This window comes from Festucalex cinctus, chromosome 15 (genome assembly GCF_051991245.1).
Source record: "Festucalex cinctus isolate MCC-2025b chromosome 15, RoL_Fcin_1.0, whole genome shotgun sequence".
Taxonomy (NCBI): domain Eukaryota; kingdom Metazoa; phylum Chordata; class Actinopteri; order Syngnathiformes; family Syngnathidae; genus Festucalex; species Festucalex cinctus.
Genome location: NC_135425.1, coordinates 20381126 through 20404645, shown reverse-complemented (window position 1 = coordinate 20404645; position 23520 = coordinate 20381126). Strand labels below are relative to the sequence as shown.

Sequence of the window (23520 nt, the reverse complement as noted above, 5' to 3'; positions counted from 1 at the left end):
GCCAATGGCATTAATCAGTACCCAGAAAGTAACTCCCAGTTTCAAAAAGATTGGACCCTGGCAAATAAAGGTCATTTATTGTTTGACCCTACCATCATTGATCGGCCTTTTCGTTACTGTTCATTTAATACATTGGGCGCTCTTCATGTCAGTCGTACGCAACAGCAAGCATTAAACTCGGTAACCAGTCAACGAGTTTACTGAGGTGCTTGACAACTTAATTTCTAGCTGGACTGTCCTGTCATCTTTTCAATCAACATGTCAGTCTTGATATCCATTTACAGTAGCGCATATCATAACTACTTTAAAATTACAGTAACGATTACCTTGGGCCAACACTGAGTGACTTGATGAAGCCAAAAATGAGCAGAAGTTTGTCAGAATGTCGTCCGAGTCGCCTTCACACAGCAAAGTGGGAATAAACACCAACACGGAAGCTCGTGATTTGTAGAAAGTTATAAGCTGTTTTGATGGAAGTCCCCCTTTATTACACACTAGAGAAAAACTAGAGAGTGGCCTTTAATGTCAGGAGATGATTATGGTCTACGCGCCAGGACATCCCGATGATGTGGCCGCCGAAAGCCACGCTGAGTCACATGGCTTGCGATAGGACGCGTATACAGGCGACTAACATGCACGCACATGGTTGCAGCATAGACAAAAAAAAAAAAAAAAACAGAAAAAAACATTTAGGATATTTTCATCCGCCATATGCATTTTAATTTGGCAAGGGCTAATTTTAGAAGCACACACACAAAAAAAAACAAAAAAAAATCACTTTGACCAATAACTGTGAACTGTGATGAAACGACTCAAAGGATGACTCAACAATTTGCAATTTGCAATATAATGCTGTTAAATCATTTTGTAAAATGGAATTTTCCAAAAGAAAATAATACAAAGATCTATCGTCATCATCTCAATTTTTACAGGCAATGCTTTAAGTAACATTTGAATAAAAGAAAAGTCACGTTTCTGATAAAAAATAAATAAATTGTAACTTAAAAGAATAAATTCTTTTTTTGTTTGTTTTTATTGTTTGTTTTTTTTTAGGAAGAACAAAAATCCCTAAAAATACCTGTCCAAACTTTTTCCTCTGAGGGCCACATACAGAATAGTCGAAGCATGCAAGGGCCACTTTGACATTTCTTTTACTTTAATTTGTCAAATAGTCTACAACCAGTCAATCAAGCAATTGCACATTGTTTACATAATTAGATATTAGTGTTTTTTTTTAAACTTCTAAGTAAACAGCTTTCTGTAAGGCAAATAGTTAAGGATTTAAAAAATGTCACGGGGGGTCAACACCCTGTAACCCTCCAAAAAATCCACCCCTGCACAGAACAGTAGCCAAATCCCACATTCAGAAATAGGAGCAGTCTGTCGTAAGATGACAATTTTGAAGAGAAATATTACTTGTTTAGCTCCATCATCTTAATTATCATTTGCATCATTGCAAATTTACAAAAGCTCTACAATATTAAACAAATATATTAGTAGCAGATGCCATTTTTAGTAAAGGCTATGGGCCACTTACAAATGGATGTCAGGCGAGGCGACAAATGGCCCCAAGGCCATCATTTGGACAGCACTGCCTTAGAAGAATAAAGTCAACATTTTGGAGAATGAAGTCATATTTTGGGAGGGGGAGTCCCAACAGTTAGCTTCCATGGCATGAACTCATTTCCAAGTGTGTTTGGCTTTTTCTTCTTTTTTTGGTGTCACATCACCACAGAAGGATACCAGTGATGACAAAGAGGAAAAGTCTGATGATAGCCATGCACATAAAATGACATCTTCAACCCCCCAAAAAAGTGGCGTTGGCCCTTTAATTTACACACACAAGCACAGACGCACACTCCCAACAGAATGGTTTGTATACGATCGGTCTCCTCTCACCACCCAAATGATGGTAGGCCACAAATATGCAGCGACAGCAGCTCCACCTGTGACTCACCTGCATGTGTGTTCCTCCTTACATAGACACACATAGAAGTCAGTGATCCCACTGAGGGCAAGGTAGCAAGGGTGGGCGGCGGGGGTTGCAGGTGCAAGACGTCGCCCGCGTGCTTTAATTTTCACCTCCCCCACGATGACCCCGTGCAACGGCTGACGCAGGTGGACCCTTGCCACGCCTCCTCATTCTACCTTCACGTTGTCCTTCATCCAGTTTTCCATTTTTCAAAGATCATCAGGTATGATTGGCAGAAATGCACTGTTGTGAAAATAAAACAAATAAAAACATTAAACAAAATGCTCGAGAATGTATTTGAATGAACTGGTTTTAGAAAATTGAAGTCTCTCTCTCTCTCTCTCTCTCTCTCTCTCTCTCTATCGAGCTGTGCGAGTCCCGGTGCTTCTGGCGATTTGTTTAAAGGAATTAGAATCCATTTTAGACTCGGTAAAAACAGGTCTAATTGGTAACATAGGTGGTGCAATGATGCAAGATGCAGGCAAATATATATATATATATCCTTTGGAAAAAAAAATCTCAAGAAAGTCATACTATTTTCAAAAAGTAAAACTTGACTTGTGAAAAACGTTTTAAAAAATTATGAAACAGGTAAAGTAAGCATTCTTGAAAAATCCAGAACATGTCAAATCAATCAACAATTCACAAGTTTTAAATTTAGACAATCATACTTTTTTTTAGAAATAATGTTTTTTTTTAAATAGATAACTTATAAGCATTCTTTCTGATATGCTAATTTATTTTAAAAACACACTGTGCATAACATATATGATCATCTTTAAAAAAAAAATGTTTATGCAATGGCTGCATGCTAACCCATCTGTTTAGGTGCTGCTGTTTTGGTTAGCAACAAAGTGCCAAAGGGCTCGGCATTAACGCTTTAATGCTGCGAATAAACAATAATATTTCTGAATGTTTTTTTTTCACATGCATTCTTTTTCCTGATCACATAAAAGGAGGCATGTATTTAAGGGAGCCGTTTATTTGGCTAACATAGATGACGTACGTTGAACGGTTTTAGTCGATTTTACCCATCCAACCTCAACTAGCTGAACTGCACTGCCACATATTGAGAGCTGTTCCTAATTTTTTGCCATTACCATGTTGCTAAATGAGGCAGAAAAATCTAGAGTGTCAATCAAAATTTTTGGATCTCATGTGTGCGCGTGTGTGAGAAGGTGTTTACCAGCTTGTGTCTTTTAGCCTGGAGGGAGCCCAAGCACAGCGCGGTGGTGGCCACCACACACAAGCTTTAATTGGCCTTCGCACGCTGCATGAGCTTCATTACTTGCACCCCCCGAACGCCCCTAAACACCCCCCCCCTCACGTACACCCGCCATTTGCAATGCATAATGTGGAGCGGATGGGACGAATGCTTAAACTGTTTTGATTGGCTTCACTTTTTGGACAGAAGATGCTGAATGTGGAGGTCGTACACTACCACTCTTATTTTAATGAGTTTATTAATGGAACGGTTTACTATGGAAATCTAATAAAAGCATTTTTATTCAAGAAAAGGTTGTATTTTCAAAGGAGAAAACTGTTTGTTTGTTTTTTTATCAGAAAAAGTTAGAAGAAGACTTTGTGAGAATAATGTGTGGTTTTTCATCGGTAAATAAGTGTAAGTCTGAGCAAAAAGTTATAAATTACTTGAAAAATGTTGGGAAAGGGAAAAATTCCCTACTTAACACGGTGGTCCTTACTTTAGTTGTAATAATTTGAATCAAGCCAAAAGGTTGGTTCAAATGAAGAATTATTGTTTACATCAACATAAAATGATCAATCACTCAATTTAGATTGTGTGAAGTCAAATATTTTAGATGTGATATCTGACTTGGACATCTATTTTATTTTTTTTTTTAATTCAAGGCAGTTTTATAATTTTTACAGTGTAAGATAAAGGCCCAAATTACTCATTATGTCTTTGTGAGAAACAAGCAAGATTAAAGTTGCAAAACACTCACACCACAATTACATCACCTTTCAAGTTTACCATGACAAACAAACGTCCAAAATCAAAGTCCACTTTCGATGGTAATTAAAAAAACCTTTTTAGTTTTGTTCTTTTTTTGGTCTCCTCTTCCTTCTAACTACTAGCTTCTTATTTGGTTCCGCCAAAATAAACGGCTGTTTGGCTACTGCAAACATTAAAAAAAAAAAAAAAAAAAAAAAGCCTGTAAAACAGCAATGACCGCATGCTCAGCGCAAGTGCAGGCATGCAAGTGTACAGTATTTGTATCACACTGCTGTAAATGTCTGTCGAGCAGAACGTCACACTAATTAGATAATTTGTGTACAAATGGCTGTTTATTTTACCACCTTGGTTCTCACGCCAGTAATGGCCTCACGAGGTACACCAACCTGTAGTTCCTGTAGTTACCGACATGAACCTGCACTCACTTCACACTAATAATATCCGGCTTTTCGGATGTCTTACTAACGTCTTTATCATCACATGTTGCACCTCCTGAACCTCCTCCCTGTTCCCCTCCCATCATGTCGTCATGTAGCATAAGTGGCAATGATGTCACTGTTGAAGACTTGAACAGATCATTAGTTCCTGTATGTTAAACCTCCTGTCATGTCCAGCAGTCTCGGTGACAGCGCTAATAGGCAGCGAGGACGACCGGCTCTATTCTATTTCCGTCCGAGGTGGGATAACAGCGAGACACCCGGAAGACAAGTAATGGTCAGCGTCCCCCCTGGGGGTCTCGGGGGCGAGGTCAGCGCCTCGAGCTACGCCTCTGCTTCTCAGGCGGCCAGGAAAGGAATCAGAGGCGGACGGGTGGAGGGATGAGGACATGGAAAAGGGTGGGGGGGGACGGAACAGTCATCGACTTACGACCAATGCTTAATATCAACACAGTGCGTGTGTAATGCTTGGAAAGATGCAAAGTGTTGAGGTGCTTTTGTATCATTGGCTGAACAGTAGAAGGAACAAAAACCAAAGTTACATGAATTGGATTAGACAATTCTGAATTATGAGCCGTCATATTCTTCATTCAAATCGTAACATTGTCACATGTCCACATTATTTAGTGACTGTATCAAAAAATATCAAAAACATTTTGAATTTAAAGGAAGAAATTAATACAAGAGAAAATACAATGACTTCAAGTATTGTCTGATGTCATCAAATAAGTGTCTGTCGAGTCTAGGTTACCTGTATGGATTTTTAAGATGTCAATATTCAGATGTGATGTGAAGATGTGTCAGTATTCAGTAATGACACAGAATCAATAAAGATTTGCAATGTGTCGCAACTTTTAAGGGAAAATGCTGTATTGGGATATATGTGTGTTTCTTTAAAATTATCTGCTTTTGTTTTTTGGTGAATTTTACATCCGAGTACCATTTATATTTGGCATTGTTATCAGTGACTAGTCAAGAGTTGAGTACTCGTACTGGTATCAGTCTGGAAAAAAAAAAAAAAAGTACTATCAAATATTATTAAAAAAAAACAAAAAAACAAAAACAAATACAATTTAGAGATGGGCGAGTACTGATACCAGGTGTAAGTATGGGACCAATACCCAACCTTATTTCAAGATATCAGTATTTGCGATGGTGGTCGATACCAGTATACCAGTATTAGTATTCATTTCATGCAGTATTGAGGAAAATGCTATATAGGTCTTCATTTAAAATTATTTGACATTGTTTTTTGAAGGAAATTTTATATATCAAGAATACTATTGGCCTCGGTAATTGGTATCGGTATCGATGACCATTACAGTTGAGTACTCCTACTAGTATCGGTCTGAAAAAAAAATGTAGTATTGAGAATTAGATTTTTAGTTTGTTTTTTTTTAGTTTTTTTTCTTTTCTTTTTTTTTTTACGTATTCTTACTTAATACACACAAGTACAGCTTTCCTACTTACAAATGATGATATAAGTTTCATCAGCTCGATGATATGGATTCATTATTTAACTCAAACATAACACAATATCATGTAATATTGAAAATGTCGACATTTGGATTAAATTGCTACAGTGTGTGGGCAAGAGCTTTATGCTAATAAGCATATAGCTGTTCCTCATTAAAACCACTCGGATTTATAGTGTACCACTGCATATGGAATTGAATGAGCTGGAGGCCAGCTGTGTAAAAGTACAAGAAGCCCAGAAGGTGTGTACAGTATGGGGCCCTTTAAAAAATAAATAAATAAAGTTTGGAGGTTGAGGGCAATCGATAGGCATCGGGAGACATACACGCAGCCCCGAGCCAGTTTAGCTGAAAGGTCAACAGAGGTTGACCGCCCACCCGCCCACTCCTCCTCATTCCCCACAATGCACCACTGACACGGTGGAGCTCCAACCGGCGGTGGGCGTCGCTTATGAAAGGTGAGCACCGGGGTTACTTTGGCCATCGCAGCGACTTATACGGGTGCATTTGGGTTTCTGCTTAGGTCGGATCACTTACTTGTCACAGATGACCTTGCGACACATCAGATCGCATCTGAGGAATTTTTCATTATGGTTGTCCAGTACTGGAAACATGAACAAGTCTGGAAGATATAGGGATTTGGGTACTTGTGGACACAAGTAAACTAGTGCACTAGGTCGACAGGACACAAGTATATGACGGTTGAAAGACATGAGCACAATTAAACCAAGGTATCACTATAGACAAGTATATTCAGACTTTTATGCCTTGCTATTAAATTTCTGACATTTTTGGCAATTGTATGGACATATTATGGTAATTTTCAGCCTCTATTCTTCCTATTTTTGAAATTTTATGACTGTTTTTTGTTCTCCTTTTTTTCTGCCTTTTTTACCAGAAAATTTCTGACATTCTTGGCAATTTTGGGACATTTTATTAACGTAAAATGTCCAATTTTTTTCCCCGAAATTTCTTTGTTTTTGTTTTCGTTTTTGGACATTTTATAGTTACGTGTTGAATTTTATTTCTGCTTTTTTTTTTTTTTTTTTTTTTTTTTTTAAACACATTTTCTGACTTTTTGGCAACCCCCACAAAAAAATATGGTAATTTTCTGCCTCAATTTCATGGACATGTAAATTTCTGCTTTCCGTCCTGTTTGGACATTTTTAGGTAATTTTTTAAAAACATTTTCTGATAACTTAAAAATTTGGACTCTTGGCATTTGAAGAATATTTTATCTAAAAAATACAAAACAATATGTAAAAAATATATATATATTAATTTCTACTTTTTTTTCCACAGATCCACAGGGAACCATATGAGAGGGACTAAAGAGTCACATGTGGCTTCAGAGCCGCAGGCTGCAGACCCCTGCACTAGACCAATAGAACACAAATACACAAATACACTAGGACACAAGGACTGTAGGAAAGGAATACACTACAACGGTAAGGCAAAAGGTCTGAAGTGCACTCGGACAGAAATATATTGACACAATGATACAAGGAGACTCTGGTATTATTTATGATCTGATGAAAGGTTCCAGAGAGTACTAGTTAGCCCCAAGGGCAACATGAATAGGCAGGAGTTTGGGTACATGTGGTCCGGGTGGTTAGAAGAATGGATGGATGAAACGTCCATATAAAGGAAAGGATGGATTGTATTGATTGTATGTTAATGGAAAGATTGATTGACTCGAACTGGTGGCCAAATGGTGGACGGAAGGATACCTGGACAGATGACTGTACAACGTTGCGAAAGGACATATAGATGGATATATAAATGTACAGAGAGATGAGAGATGATTATGATGGCAACATGAGGACGATGTCTAACACGGTAAAAGTAGGTCAAAATCTGTTCACACATGACTCATCACCTTCATCTTTTCTGAATGTCATCCCTTACGTGTCTCCACTCATTTCATCAGGTCGTGCTGCGTCTGTGCGAATTGAAAAAACAACTTTTATTCTTGCGTTCAATAAGCATCCCATCATTTTCACTCCAAGCGCATGAAATCCACTTCACGTGTTAGCAACACATCATCTCCCACTCTTGTCTTCCTCCTGCCATCTGAAACCCCATTCTTTTTTTTTCTTTTTTTTATTGCAAACAATACAACTTACTCATTAAAACAATTCAAGAAAATACAGAACAAACAGAAAAAGAGAACAAAAAAAATAGCAAAAGGTTTTGCTACATGATAGGGGCACAATTAGTTATACAAAGATATTTAAATTTGAGCAAATCTCCACTATTTCCAAAGCTTTTTGTTTGTCAGAGAACTTGATTGAGAGAATGTATTGTTTAAACTCGTTATAGAAGGCTGTAAAGTATGGCTTCCCTCCGCGGAATTTACAACTGAATGTGATATTTGGACATTAAAAGTAATAAATTTATTAGATAGTTCGAATTATTTTTCTCTATACTATTTTCAAAAAAACCAAACAATACATTCTTCCAAGCAATTACAACATCCTTTTCAATGTTAGCGTGAATGAAATCACACAATCGCTGCCAAAATAAATTGACAGATGGACAGTACCAAAACATATGTACAACAGTTTCAGGGCACTCGTCACAAAAGCTACAGTTAACATCAATAACTTTTTTAAATTTCTTACTGATATAAGATTTTGCTGGGTAGAATTTATGGATCAACTTATAGGATATTTCTTTGACTTTATTCGTAATCAGAAATGTATTTGGCATGAGCCAGACCGTCTTCCATGGTATATCATCCACAAACTTATTCCAATACGGAATAACATATGGTAACGTTGTAAACTCCTTCTGGAACAAGATTCGTATATGTCTATTGTTGTTTGCAGGACGACCAGACAGACATATTCTCCCTACAGTTGTCTCTTTTGGCACCAAAAACAGCCTTTTGGCCTTTGAAAAGCATACACACACCAGAGGGGATGGCTCCAAACACCTTAGCATAATCTCCAGGAGTCACCGGGATAAGAAATTTCTGAAGAAACTCTTCATATGTTAACAAAAGCCCTGCATCATTAAACAATCGATCTACCCAGTTAATCTTGTTTTGAAACCAATATTCCAAAAAGATAGACTTATGCTTATAAAGAATGTCCTTGTTATTCCAAATCAAATAATTATGCGGGGAAAAGTTATGTTTGTAGATGAGCGACCATGAAAGAAAGGCCTGGCGGTGAAAGGCTGACATCTTAACAGGAATTTTGTCAATGTCAAAATTGCAGGCAAGAAAAAAATCAATACCACCTAGCTTTGATAATACATGGAGAGGAATAATATTCCAAATTGAAGTGGGGTTTTGATAGATTTGTTTTATCCAATTAATCTTGAAGGTTTTAATCAGGGTAGAAAAATCCAAGAAGTTTAATCCACCAACTTCACAAGAATTCATAACAACTGTCTTCTTCAAATAATGAATCCTGTTTTTCCAAATGAAGTCGAAGAGCATTTTTTCAATCCTCTTGCTAATCTCCTTATCGACATGAAGAGCCATAGCCGCATATGTGAGACGTGAGAGTCCTTCTGCTTTGGTGAGTAAAACCCTACCTCTCAGCGACAGATCTTGTAAAAGCCATTGATTCAATCTAGTACGTGTATTTTTAATAATTGAGTTAAAATTTGCGGTGCATCTCACTCTTTCATCTTTTGATACTACAATACCTAAATATTTCACTTCAGCTCTTATGGGAATGCTATACAATTCAGACTTGTCACAGTCCTTAATAGCAATAAGTTCACATTTGTTAATATTCAGACATAAACCTGAGGCTCTTGAGAACTCCTGAACAGCTTTGATGGCCACAGGAATTTGGTTTTCATTTTTCAGAAAAAGTGTTGAGTCATCCGCCAATTGCGTCAGGATTAATTCTTTTCCAAGAAGAGAGATGCCTTCAACAGCACTAGCTTTAATATGATAAGACATAATTTGCGCGACTATCAGAAAAAGGTATGGGGAGGCAGGACAGCCCTGTCTTATACCTCTAGAGATCTCAAATCGGGGAGAAGTGCCACCAGACAATTTAATAGAACTATTGCCGTTCTTATAGAGGGTTTCCATAGCAGAACAAAAATAGTTACCAAATCCAAATTTATTTACAGAATGTATTAAGAACTGATGCTCCACTGTATCAAATGCTTTATAGAAGTCTAAAAACAAAATAAAGCCATTATCCTCTTCTACATCAGAATAATCCAAATCATCCCAAACAAGCCTAATATTGTTTGTTATGTGTCTTTTGGGCATAAACCCTGACTGAGTCTCCTCAATAATAGAATTCAGTATGGTTTTTAATCTTCTAGCAAATATCAGGGCATATATTTTGTAATCATTATTAATCAAAGATATGGGACGCCAATTATCAATCAGAGAAATGTCTTTGTTTTGTTTAGGAATTAAAGTTGTTAGACCTTGAGTCATTGTCGTCGGAAGCATCCCTTTTCTAATACTTTCTACATAGACTTCATACAGGAAGGGAGTCAGTTCAGATTCAAATGACTTGTAAAATTCCGAAACCAATCCATCATTTCCTGGTGACTTGTTGTTCTTTAAGAGAATGACTGCTTCCTTAACCTCCTCAGGTGTAATCGGTTGATCACATAGTTCTATGTCATCTTTCGAGAGTGTTTTAACAATTAAGGGACCCAAAAGGGCCTCAGTGGATGCCTGACAATATCTAGAACTATACAGGTTTGCATAAAGGCGACTGCAGTAGCTAGCTATAAGATTACGGTCCTTTGTAAGCATCCCATCAACATTGAACTTATCTAATTTATTGATATTGGCATGATGTTTTTCTAAATTAAAAAAGTAGTGTGAGTTTTGTTCCCCTTCCTCAAGCCATCTTTTTCTGGACCTAACAAATGCCCCTTTAGCTTTTTGATAGTATAGTTCGTCTAATTTAGTTTGCAGAGTAGAAAGTTCAAATTTTTTCCCCTTCTGTTAAAGTGTCTATGGCTTTTGTAGACAAGCAGGTGATTTTTGAAACTAAATTTAATTCTGCAAGTCTTTTGGATTTAGCTAAATCACTACTAAATTTCCTGAAAAATTTACCAAGTTCAAATTTCAAAAGTTCCCAGTTGGCACAAAATTGTTTTTCTTTTTTAGCTTTAGACAAAAAGTAAGAGATCAGTGTCATTACCTCCTTTTTCACAACCTCATTCGATAGCAATGAGCTATTAAGTTTCCAATATGCTGAACAAAAAGCACCATGTTGAGAAGATGATAGATTTAACTTAATGTATATGGCCTTATGATCTGTTAGAGGAGTCGGATGTATGTTCACCTCGATATCAATCTTGTTAACACTCTTTGAAACCAACCAAAAATCGATGAAGGGAGGGTGGCATGTCGAGGAGAGGAGTGAGGGATGAGGCTGAGGTGTGAGTTTGGCTCAGCGAGAGCAGCTGTATAGAGGACACTGTGGGTGGAAGTGGTAGAGTCGTGGGTGAGCTTTGAGTTGAACTGCCAACACGCGCACTCGCTAAACTGTCCACGCACGTGTATGTAAGCATTTGACTCTGGGTGTGAGCTTCGTTAGAGACGTGTGCTACAAAATTGTAAAGTGAACTTCTTTTTTTTCATCCTTTTTTAATTGGATATTCTTGAGAGTTTGGCAGGACATAAAAGTCGGGGCGGGAGCGCATGTCTGAGGCGGGGGTTTGCTCGCTAGTCAATTGTAGGTTGGAGACGATGATAAATAACGAGCGCGGCGCATCCTGAAATAGAGTCGCACCACCGCCAAACCCACCCCCCGTTCCCTCCTGGTCCCTGTGGTCCGCTCTCATGAATGCTCCCGTCCGGCCTGTGACTTTTCCGGGCCATCCCCTCCCTGCTGCCGCCTCTGTTATGGTTAGCATGCTGGCTAAATTTGTAGCCTTGCGCCTGTAATTAGGCCTGCGCCTCCGCCGGATTGAGTGCTACACACTGGCAGCTGCTAGGCAGGGGCCGTGCACATGCGCTTGGGGTCGGACAGCATCCATATTGGAAGGCATCGTATCTCTTACAACACAGTATCGATATAATGATGTAAAATATAAATACAGTGAACTCGGCCCACTACAAACATTTTAAACATTTTAAGCGATCATTTTTATGGGATTTTACAGTACACAAGCAATTGCAAATTTAGAGTTGCATGTCGGGCAGCACTGAGGTCTAATGGAAGAGGTGCAGCATACTTAAATATTAAATGCTGGTGGTTCCCATAGAGCAGAGAGAACATACGCTGTTTGTTTTGTTTTGTAGCAATTTAAAGTTTTAAAATGACGTAAATGACAATTTCCCTTTGCCGTCTATAGCATTTTGGAATGTTAGCATTAAGGTAGCAGACTTTTGTTAGACATAATATGGATTGGTTGAAATACACTGTTTATGCTACACATCCGTTTATGCTAGTATGTTTTGTTTTTTGTTTTTGTGGTAGGTTTAAAGTCAAATTAAAACAAGGGAGTGACGAATAAAGAGTTTCAATCAGGCACACTTTGCCCCTTATTTTGAGATCTGTGTGAGCGAGTGATGTTATGAAAGTCTCTCTCCCATTTCTTGACAGTGAGAGAGAGCGCAAACAGGCACTAAGTAGCCTACTACTCTCGGACAAAGGACACAAGTATAAATTGACTCAAGGACAAATGTATCGTAGCCTGGGAGACAAGTACACCCAGAAGCACACGAAGTACACAATGACACAAATATGGTACAATTTTGAGATAGATTTTATACCGTTATACCGTTTAGCCATCATAGATGGTGATACAGTATTTTTCTTCCAGTGTGTCGATTATGACCTATTAGCTGCGATGTGATATTATCGTTAGCGTCATATATTACCAATATGATATTATCCCGCTCATCCTCCTTTGTCCTCGCTTCTCTTCCCACCTCCTCTTCTGCTCATCCCTACTGAGTGGGCACATTGACCTGGCAAACACATACACGCACAAAAAAAAAACAAAAAAAAAACAGCATTGGATTATTATGAGAGCTTATGACAGATAGCTACATAAAGCTATAAAAGTAGTGAAAAATGCATGTGTATAAGTCCATAAGGCATCTATATACTAGTTATGTTGCACAGTCACACACCATCAATTAATGTTGTTAAAAACCGGCCCTCAAAAAATCAAGTGATACATGTTGACCTGAATTTAAAAGTTGGGGATTTTCTGCATTTATAAAAACAAGAATAAAAAAACCAACAACAGAAAATAAAAGAATAAACAGAAAAACAAATGGGGGTTTGGAAAAACAATAAAGTTCATTTAAATGATACTATTTATAGTCGTGGAGGAGAGTTGGGGGGCGCAAAATATTTTCTTCCTCCTACCGGACATAGCAAAAAAATAAGTGAGAAGCACTGCATTTGGGTCAAAAGGCCATATGTTTAATACAGTTCTTGAAATTGGATCACATTTGATGTTATTACTCGTTAGGTTAGCATAAAGTTATTTTATAAGGCAACAAAAATCATCACCGCTTGATATATTTCATCACAAGCTGCAGTTATGTAAATTGCGGTGCTCTATCGCGCACACTAAATAAACTCGGGCTTATAAAAACAGTTTGTGAAGTCAGCGTGTCATATAAAAGACGAACGTCTTCCTCCGTAAAAGCCGCCACAGGGATACTGGAATAAAATGCTTCCTGGCCTTTGGGCTCTGTATGTTTTGATACTTTTTTTTTGTGTGTGTGTTTTTGGCGGGCCGCCGCTTGTGTCTGAGCAGCGCCTCGGCTTCCCCGTCGAGATGAAAGCCACGGCAGGCCAGTCATTTGTATCGTTTGTGTCAGCGCGCGGTTTGCACGTCGCCGCCAGCGCACTACCGTCGCCTCGCTAGTCTTCGCTGTCACCAGCGCCGTGGCTATTTTAGCCGCTCTGAGCCACAATTGACCAGCGCCCTCTCCTCTCTGCCGGCCATAATCATCATGTGGATATTGATAGAGCACGGTGATTATTATCATCTACTAAATATACTTTTATATTGTCCCACATTGCCAGGCCCCATCCTGAGGGGAGTAAACAAGTCAAAGAAACTCCTCTGTCTGCTCTGACGACATACTTATATTGAAAACAACATCTATAGTAGTAAAATGTTGTTTCAATTTTTAGCAAGACAGACCAATACTGGGGTTCAGAGACTTAAGGGAATCTAGAAGCTTGGTTTTAAGCTATGTGATGTCAGGAGCTATGTGATGTCAAGAATCTTTAATCTCTTTACTGGGTCAACAGCCAACCAGATAATTCCATGTCAGTACTGTTACCCACATGTCCAGCCACAACCAATGAGATCGATTCACCGTCTATTTAAGCCAAACTGAGAAGTGTGTTTTTGTCGGATTATTAACCCTGTCTCTTTGTGTACTTCCACAGCCCAAGTTAGCTTAGTGTCTCACGATTCTTGTTGTTAGCGTTAAAGCGTTAAAATCTTATTTGTGTATGCGTTTTTGGGATCCAACCACAGAACATAACACATTTAACAAGGCAAAATTAATAATTATTCTTATTTGTGTGATTTTTTTTCCAGAGGATAATTGTTTCCAAAACTTATTGATAACAGTTAATACAAACTAAAAGGAAGATGAGTTGAAGCACAGTTTTGAACTAGCTGACAATACCACTATGGCTCTCCCGACCCAAGATGGCCGACACAATGACTCAATGCAGTCACATAAAAGAGGCCCGCAAGAGAATCCAAAATCCCACTTAAATGATTTGAATCCTGTGTTGGCTGTTATCTACCTCCAAACCACCACCCACCCTTGAAAGCACCTGACGATGTTGTTGCCCACCCTGAGCTCTTCCACCCACCCCCTCTTCTCTCTTCCTCTCAGTGGGTCATCTGGGCCCGGCTTGTGTGGGACGACACTGTGTATTCAGGCAGAGGGGAGCTATGTGAAATGTGTGTAGGAGAGGCTAAGAAAAACACCACAGCCTGGCAGGAGTGTGGGGGGACGTGGAGGACGGCAAGGACGGGTGGGATAGGGGGAACGGACGCATGGGTATGACGAAGCAAAGAGTGGGAGTGTGTGCTTCTCTCTTCAAGATGGAGGTGGTAATATCTTTGGGAGATCGTGTTTAAGTGGGTGGGGGTTTATTGGTGAGGGAGTGGGTGGAGAGGCTGAAGAGAAAGAAGTGAAATCAGAGCCATAACAGAAGCAAGACGTGAGAAGCTCCTCAGATTATCAGTATCACAGTCCCTGTCACACTAACAGCAGAAGTCAACCGTTTCCCACACTGTTGTGTATGTACACCACAAATACGGATTGAAGTGATGAAGTTGTACCAGAAGCCCTCTCGACACTGCTATCATTTTCACAGCCTTTTTTTTCCACAACACGAAATAAAAATAGCAACAACAAAAGGTAGCTGGTCAAAGTATACCAAGTTACAAATATACGAGTTTCTGTCTTCGGGGTTAGTCTCAGAGTTGTAAAAGAGGCGGTATTTTGTGTCAAGCGCAAGGCTCAAAAAAAGCATTTCACTTTGCAGTTTGTGGGTCACAATTAGCATTTTTGCACCCCATTAAAACACATTGAATAGCAAAAGTGAGAATCAAACAGCAAGAGAGGCGGCAAAAGAAAGTAGAAGAAGAAGAAGAACACCAAGATGGTCCCAAAAAGCTTTGCTGGGCTCTCATTACCTCCCGCAGGTAGTCAGCGGTTGATGGAGACTCTGTGCTACGCAGACGTACCAAGCTAGCAAACGCTTCGGATGACTACGAGTGCTACTAAACACGTCAGTCAGTAATCATCACCTGCGCGAATGCGCTACTACAATTGACAAGTGTCATCATACTTATGATTAGATGATGAAAAAAGACGGAGAAGCCATGCTAAATGCTAAGCTAACCTAGCTAACCAAACCTCAAATGGACTAAGCATGTCTGTTTTCCAAATTCAGAGGTACTTTTAAAGTCATGATGAAGGAGCTGCAAAACTTTCATTTTTATTTTCCACCTTTATCTCATGTACAGTAATTCCCATTCCATTTCATTGGAAATTCCCCACTACGGGGATGGGTAACAGCCTCAATTCTTCTGCCGGGTCGCGTTGAAAGCAATTGTCATCGTCAGGCAACTATTTGACTGCGCACAGTTGTGGTAATATCCTTGGCTGGCTTTGTTGCTTATATGAAGAACACGCGTCGGCGGGCAGATGAGAGCCAACCTGCCAACATAAAATAAATAAAAGGAGTGGGGGGGGGGCATAAATGGACACATTTGGTGGATGGAGATGGCGACTCCCACTCCTACTCTACAGGTGGCCGTGTGAAAGCGGCAGCAGCATGTGGGCGCTGCCTTGATTTGTTGTTGTCAGATTATTAGGAACGGCTTGGTTTGATGCGCAGCACAATAATAAGCATATTAGTTATATCATTTGTTTGATATCATGATGTGAATCAGGAGTAACTAATGTTTTGCCCAAACGCTTGCTTGTGTTTTCTTGTATTTGTTGTTGTGACACTTGATGGGAATTTTGCACGTACAGCATTTTCTCTCCTCCCCTGCTGCCAGTTTGGCGTGAATGTCTGCTTCAGACTCCTAACATGAGTCACACATGTCGACCCTGCGGATCTCTCTCTTTTTTGCCATTTTAAAAGGGTTATGGCACACATATGTAACCTGCAAAAACAAAGGCTAGACATGCTTATTCAGCACAATCCTAAAAATCCTTACTAGACTCCCTGGTGGCCAACAACCACAATGTAGCACCTCTGTGCGTATTCTATATTTTTTCCTCTTCTTCTTTTAAATGACATCAAACACCCCCAAATTTCAAGTACTGTATTTACTTTTTTTTTTAAGAAACTAGCAATTCACTGCAATCTAGTTTACAACTGTTTCTTGTATTCTAATTTACAGGAAATAAATAGCCTAATACAGAATGTCATAAATCCATCCATCCATTTTCTTAATAACAATTTATTCATCAAAAGGGTTGCGGGGGTGCTGGAGCCTATTCCAGCTGGCTTTGGGCAGTAGGTGAGGTACACCCTGAACGAACAACCATCCACACTTACAGTCACACCTAGGGACTATTCAGTGCACTTAACTTAATTAACCTGCCATGCATGTCTTTGGAATGTGGGAGGAGACCGGAGCACCCAGAGAAATCCACACAGGCATGGGTAGAACGTGCAAACTCCACCCCAGAGGTTTGAAGCCCGGACTCAATCTCACATCCTCAGCACTGGGAGGTGGATGTGCTAACCAGTCAACTACCATTGTCAAATAAATCCCCATTCTGCAGGCGAGTGCATAATTGAATGTTAACTGTATTGCCTGTTTAAAATCTGACAATCTTTACAGTATTTTCATGATACAGGACAAAACATATTTGCTGTCAAATTTACAAAATCTTACCGAATTATACAGTAAATTACTGTTCTTTGTTTTTACCCATATTATATTGCGGTATACAGTTAAATACTATACAATTAATTAGATTCCTAATTTTTACACCTGTTTGACAGATAAGAATGTTAACTTAACCACAAAGTAACATTAACTGCTTGTTTACTATTCATTCTCTATCACCATATTGCAATATATTAAGAATATTAAACTATCAGTGTGCACTCATGAGTCATCACTTTCTCCTTAGCTGTAACCAGCCTGCCATTAGCATTTTTTTTTTTTTTTCAAGGCTTGGCTTGTGTGTATGTGTGCGTGTCACTCCCTTACCCCTGAGCACAGGTGGACTTGTAGTGGAAGACTGCCAAATAGTTTTGGTTTTGAAGGAGGAGGAGGGGGAGGACCTAGTTGGGTGTAACACTTCTTTGTTGTTATGTTATGTTTCTAAGATAACTTCTTTTCTTTTCTTTTTTTTACAGCACTACCTTTTCTCACACACTCACGCACGCACACACCCCTGAAATCTCCTCCTCTTTCACTCTTGACTTGAGTGAGTGAAATTGTCAGACTTCCTGAACGAGCACTGAGCAGAGGAAGTGAATCAAAGAGTTCTCTATTTGGAGAAAGGTCAGTGTCTTTTTCAATGTGTTTGAGTGTTTTAATCTTAATTGTTTCATATATTGAGCAAAGTGTCCAAACAGTGCAAAGGTGAGGGCTCGCCATACTTGTAGAAGATGTGTTTGGGAGGCCTCATACTTACTTAATATGGAGGTTCACAATATGCAGCATATGTCAGCTAATAGCAGCCCTTTATGTGTGTGTGCGTGTGTATGCGTGCGTTGGTCATATCTATTATTAATATGACAGTAATACATTAAGTAACCTTGTTACATCTCTCCTACGGGAAGTTAAGTTAAACTCCCTATTTTTTTTCTTTGCATTTCCAAGAACACGCTTGCTTATCGTAATAGATGATGTCATCACGTGTGATCTGTGTCCAGTTGCCATTCAAATTCTTTCGCACCTCATTTAAAAAAAAAAGAAAAAAAAACATACATGGGATGTTTACGTATCTACATTTACTTCACGTGACTTACACTGACTTAAGTTTTATTTTATTTGCCATTATTTGACTTTGCTTTATTTTACATTACGTTTTGTTTTTTTGTTTGTTTGTTTTTTACTTAATGTTACTTTGCTTACATTTACTCTCCTAGGCTTGACTTTTTTTTTTTTTTTTTTACTTTTTTGGTATTACTTGACTCGTTTTGGCTTTGTGTTAGGGGGAATGTAGACTCATGAGCATAATTGAATGGTGAGAAACACGCTTCATGCCCATATCCAAAATACTATGACAATTGTTTTGATATTTTCAGTATTTGAAGTGAACATGAGTAGAAATGTGCATGTGAATTTGGATGATGATTCAAAGCAGTTTTGTGCCATTCAGTGATGATTAGCTTCTGGACATGTACAGTTCTGCTTAATTTATGAGCAATATATAAACTCATGAGCACAACTGTACCTACTTGGCGTTGCGTTATTCGACCTCACAAACCTTTATTGACTTAACATTATTAACTCAACTTAACTTTGCTTTTTACTCTACTTGTCATTTCTAGACTCTAATTAATTCTTGTGCATCTCACACAATTTGGTGCGACTTTTGGGCCCCATTTTCGTAGGCAGGAACAAAAGTGCCTAGCGTAAAAATGGATGCATCTTCATTTTTGTGCCAGGGCAAGTCTAGTTTGTGAATTTGGTAGACTGATAGGTCTCCCGGTGTATTCACGCCTCTGTGACCAAAAGTAGACTAGATTATAGACAAGCTACAATATAAGCAGGTCTAAGTTGTGGCGCAGGTGGTGATCTGAACAAGGCGCAGGCAGACAGATTCTGAGCTCCATGGATATGTGGATGGTGCATGTCATCGTATTTCATTCTAAAATTTGACAACAGTGTCAAGTGTAGAGACACTTGAACAGGACGTAGAGAAACTTGACCGGAGGTGAGACACTGGGCTTGGAGGTAGAGACACTTGGCTTGGACGTAGAGACACTTGGCTTGGACGTAGAGACACTTGACCTGGACGTACAGACACTTGACCAGACATTGAAAAACTTGACCAGACGTTGAAAAACTTGACTAGACGTAGGCACTACCAACACAGCTTAGCACACCTCAACTGGACAAGACAAGACAATGCCACCATGACGCATGAGCAAACACCACTGACTAAATACAACACTAACGAGACACTAACAAGACACACCTGGGAAACACAGCAGCAAGAGGGCACTAAATAGCAACAGGTGGACGAGGTTAACTATGACGAGACTATAGGGGAGACAAAACACAACATAAACACCCAAAACTAAACCAAAACCCAACCATGACACTAATGAAGTGGGCGTACTTGTGACAACATGTGAGAGGAAGAACAGTGGAGGTGTGTCTCAGTGGAGGTCATTTGAGGACATCATCGGTAGACACAACCGCACCTACTCTACAGTCACACACATACTGTACACGCATTATGATGGAGCTCAGCGGGATGATGGGAATTCAAGCTGATCCGCGCTGGCCTTTTGTCTTGGGCAAACATCACCAGAGGCGTGTTGCATTCATGTTTGCACAATCTGTGTTGGCAATAGTCCGCGACACGAGATCCACTCACTGCCTGACATCTCACGCTGTGCGCTGCAAATCATTCAGGTGTGTTGCAGTAAATGTGAACGGGAGCGGACTCGGTGGGGTTATTTGATGTAAATGTTTTGGCTAAAGGCTAAAAATATTCACCCTTTGATACCATTATTGAGGCACCTTGTTATCAGACCCTCACAAGGTTTGTTGAAGTCTTGTGAGATTCGGCAAGGTCTTGCATGGCAATGTTGTTGTTTTTTTTATATAGTTAATACAGAGTAGAAATAGTGAAATGAATAGAGATACATTTGACTTACAATTCTCAGTGTGCTTTTTTTTTTAATTCATATAATTTAGCGAGGTGAATTCTGCCGAGCAACAAGTGACAGGTTTTTTTTTCTCAAAGTTGATTACTTTAAAAACTTATCTAGTCCTACCCCTTTTTTTTTTTTTTTTTAACTTTTGACTTATTTCATTATTAATACAGTAAATTAATACATTTCAATAAAAGAAAATGTATAATCCTGCTCGTGTAAACAATTGCACTTTAACACATACACGCAGGCACGGGGAGAACATGCAAACTCCACCCAGGAAGGCCAGAGTCTGGACTCGAACCCAAGTCCTCAGAACTGGGAGGCGGACATGCTAACCACTCGGTCACCGTGCCGCCCAGATATCATTTATGTACAGTATAAATAGTTTAGGGCCTAGCACAGACCCTTGTTTAACTCCATGAGTAATCTTGAAGTGTTTTAATTGTATATTGTTAAACTGCAAATACTGATATCTATTTTCCAAATAACTTTTCATCCATTTATATGTTAAACCTCTTATACCATAGCTCTCTAATTTATTCATTAATATAGAATGGTCAAATGCTTTCTTTCGATCCATAAAAATCCCAACAGTAAATTTTGTATTCTCTACGTTGGTAGATATTGCTTCTACGAGTTCCATGACTGCCATTGAGGTGGTCCATTTTTCTCTAATTGGACATTATGTGCCTTAATTGGACATTAGTAGCATGCACTTGATGGAATGGAATGGATGGAATGGAATGACAGTTCTTTGAAGCTCATAAGTGGGTGAAAGAAAAACAAAAATCATTTTCATGATTCACTATATAAGTGCGGACATACAGTAGCCCGAGTGTGTCTTAGCATGCCTCGAACAGTTATGTTTATGCGTGTGTGTGCATGCGTGTCGGCCTCCTCCTCCCCCGTACAAGAGTGAAGTCCAGGTTGCTTGTGCGGAGTGGGGCTGGCTGGCTGACTAAGCCGATGAAAAGAGGATATATGGGCGGAGGCTTGAAGAGGCTGTGGTGGGTGGGAGGCCCTGCCTGCCAAAAAAAAAAAAAGCTTGGATTTGTGTACACTCGCATTCCTCACTAAAAAACACAGCAGCTGACTGGGAGGCGAGAGCTCGCGCTCCCGGAGGTCGGCTGATTGAGAAGTAGTTACAGTATCTCCTCATCCTCGTCACTTGTCACTATTTCCCAATAGCATACTGGGAATATTTTGACTGTTTTCGTAATATTCAGTGGAAACTTCAGCTGGGTTGGGCTGTAAAGTTGCAATTACTTCTCCCGTCCTGTTGAAAGCAATTGTCAAGGTCCAACAAGTATTGTATGTCATTTGTGTCCTATTTTATTTTGTGCCCTGGATTGGCGGGCAACCAGTTCAGGGTGTACCCCGCCTCCTGCCCGAAGCCAGCTGGGATAGGCTCCAGCACCCCGGCAACTCTTTTGAAGAGCAAGCCGTTAAGAAAATGATGGATGGATAGTATTTTATTTTGGTCTGTATATTATTGTATTTGATGAATTTCTTAAAGTACATCCAACAACTTCAACTGCCCTGTCAATAGAAATGCAAAAAATAAAATAAAAAATCCTGCGAATAACAATAACCCCCCCAAATCCTTTTTTTCCCCCCAATCTATACTTGTTGCGCTGTTATTTTTTATTTCAATTTTTTTTATTCTATAAATTGAACATTTGAAAATTTTATTTTACTCTATTTATCATGGCTTTCTTAAAATATTATTTTTTTCTACTTGAATGTAATCAATATAGCTGTCAATCTGTTTTCATGTAACTTAATTAGTAGTTAATTCAATAGTTACATTAACTACATGCTTTTATCTGTATTTCATTAATTTTGTTCTTAATTCTTAATGGCCTTCATAAAGTACATGTACTTGTCTGCATTGTTTTTTTTTTACTAATTCATTAAACAACAAATTAAATTCATACATACAAATAACTGTATTAAATTAATTTTATATTAATAACATTTTATTTTAAGAATTTAAAACCACATGAAATGTGTTTGTTTTGTAATGTCATATCTTTATTAATGAACAGAAATGCAATTTAATGTATGTTTCTTCAATTGCATGTACTCATAATTATAATTAATTAATTTATAATTAATCTCGTTTTTTTTTTATTTACATTTACTTGTCTGTTCTTGTTAACGACTAGTATTTTACACATTATGTGCATATATTTTAGTAACGTTTATTAAACTTAGAACCAAGTTGGGTTGTCGCATAAAATTAGAAGAAGAAGAAGAAGAAGAAGAAGAAGAAGAAAAAGAAGAAGAAAGCGGCATAATAACAAGCATGTTTTCATAACGCTTTATAGAAGAAAACTGCGGTGTGAATAAGTGAGTCCACCCACCTGAAAGTAGAGCACGTGAACGGGTGTGTGGGACGTCCTTGCTCGGCCCACTCGTGCCACTCCGTCGCCGCATGCCTCGATCCGCCCACCTGGCCGCCGCCAGCGCCAGTTAGCATGTTAGCATTTCCAGCAACACTGCCATCTCTGGCCTAAAGCGGAACTGCAGTCTCGGTGTCAAGCTCGTGCATGCACTCCAATAATTATTTTTTTTCTTCTTTTATTAAGTTTTCTTGGAATCTGAGCTGGAGTTTAATCTGTGCTCAAAGCCAACTTCTTCTTGATTTTTTTTTTTTTCAGTTTCTATCCCAATTGTGCCGCACATTAAAACACTACAAGTCCACTGGGACGAACATGACATATTTTACCACTGGAGTATAAAACATAAATAAAAGTGATTTTAAACAGTTATTGTTCAAAAATAACATTTACATTGGGTATAATTTATACAAGACAAGTTCAATGGGTGCCCTATGAGGTATTAAGCCTAAAAACATAGAAATGGAAAATTAAATAGAAATCTAACAAAAATGATCCATATTCACACCAAAATATCCTGCTGACTGCTCATCATCAACTTCCACATGTATCCCTTCACTTCACGTTTTGTGGCTCGAGTAGTAAAAGTAAGCTAATTAGCTAATAACAAGTATCATTCACAAAAACATACACTGTAGGCTAATTAGTGGTTTAGCATGCGCTTTAATTGTGCTTAATTGAAAGGGTGCTTATTTTCTACTTGCCTGTGTGAATCTTGCTGTTTCGTGGTTGCATATAGATTCCATGTAAACCTGCTTACAAATTAAAGTTTCCTTGGTCCCAATTAACAACACATCCAAAGTAAGTAATGGTAGCAGCCAGACATTTTTTTTAACCATGTATCTGTATGATTTAGTGTGTGAGTGCGTAGTTTGGGGGGTTGGGGTCTTACTTGGACTCAAAATAGTTGACCTACAGCTCACACCTTGCGCACGTGTGAGCACTCTGCAGTG

General features: G+C 38.9%; 1 protein-coding gene and 1 long non-coding RNA gene across 2 annotated transcripts in view; one reads left to right on the top strand and one right to left on the bottom strand.

The window, feature by feature from the left end:
• Positions 1-1146: 1146 nt before the first annotated feature.
• Positions 1147-22667, bottom strand: LOC144002651 (uncharacterized). Its single transcript, XR_013278782.1, has 3 exons — positions 22532-22667; positions 12686-12775; positions 1147-2215 (listed from the first exon to the last, which is right to left on the bottom strand). It is a non-coding gene; the product is annotated as an uncharacterized LOC144002651 (long non-coding RNA).
• zbtb7c (zinc finger and BTB domain containing 7C) overlaps positions 17682-23520 on the top strand; it is a 23257-nt gene continuing 17418 nt past the window's right edge. Inside the window, exon 1 of the mRNA XM_077498063.1 lies at positions 17682-17832. The gene's annotated coding sequence lies outside the window, so the exon portion shown is untranslated. The remainder of the gene's footprint in view (positions 17833-23520) is intronic.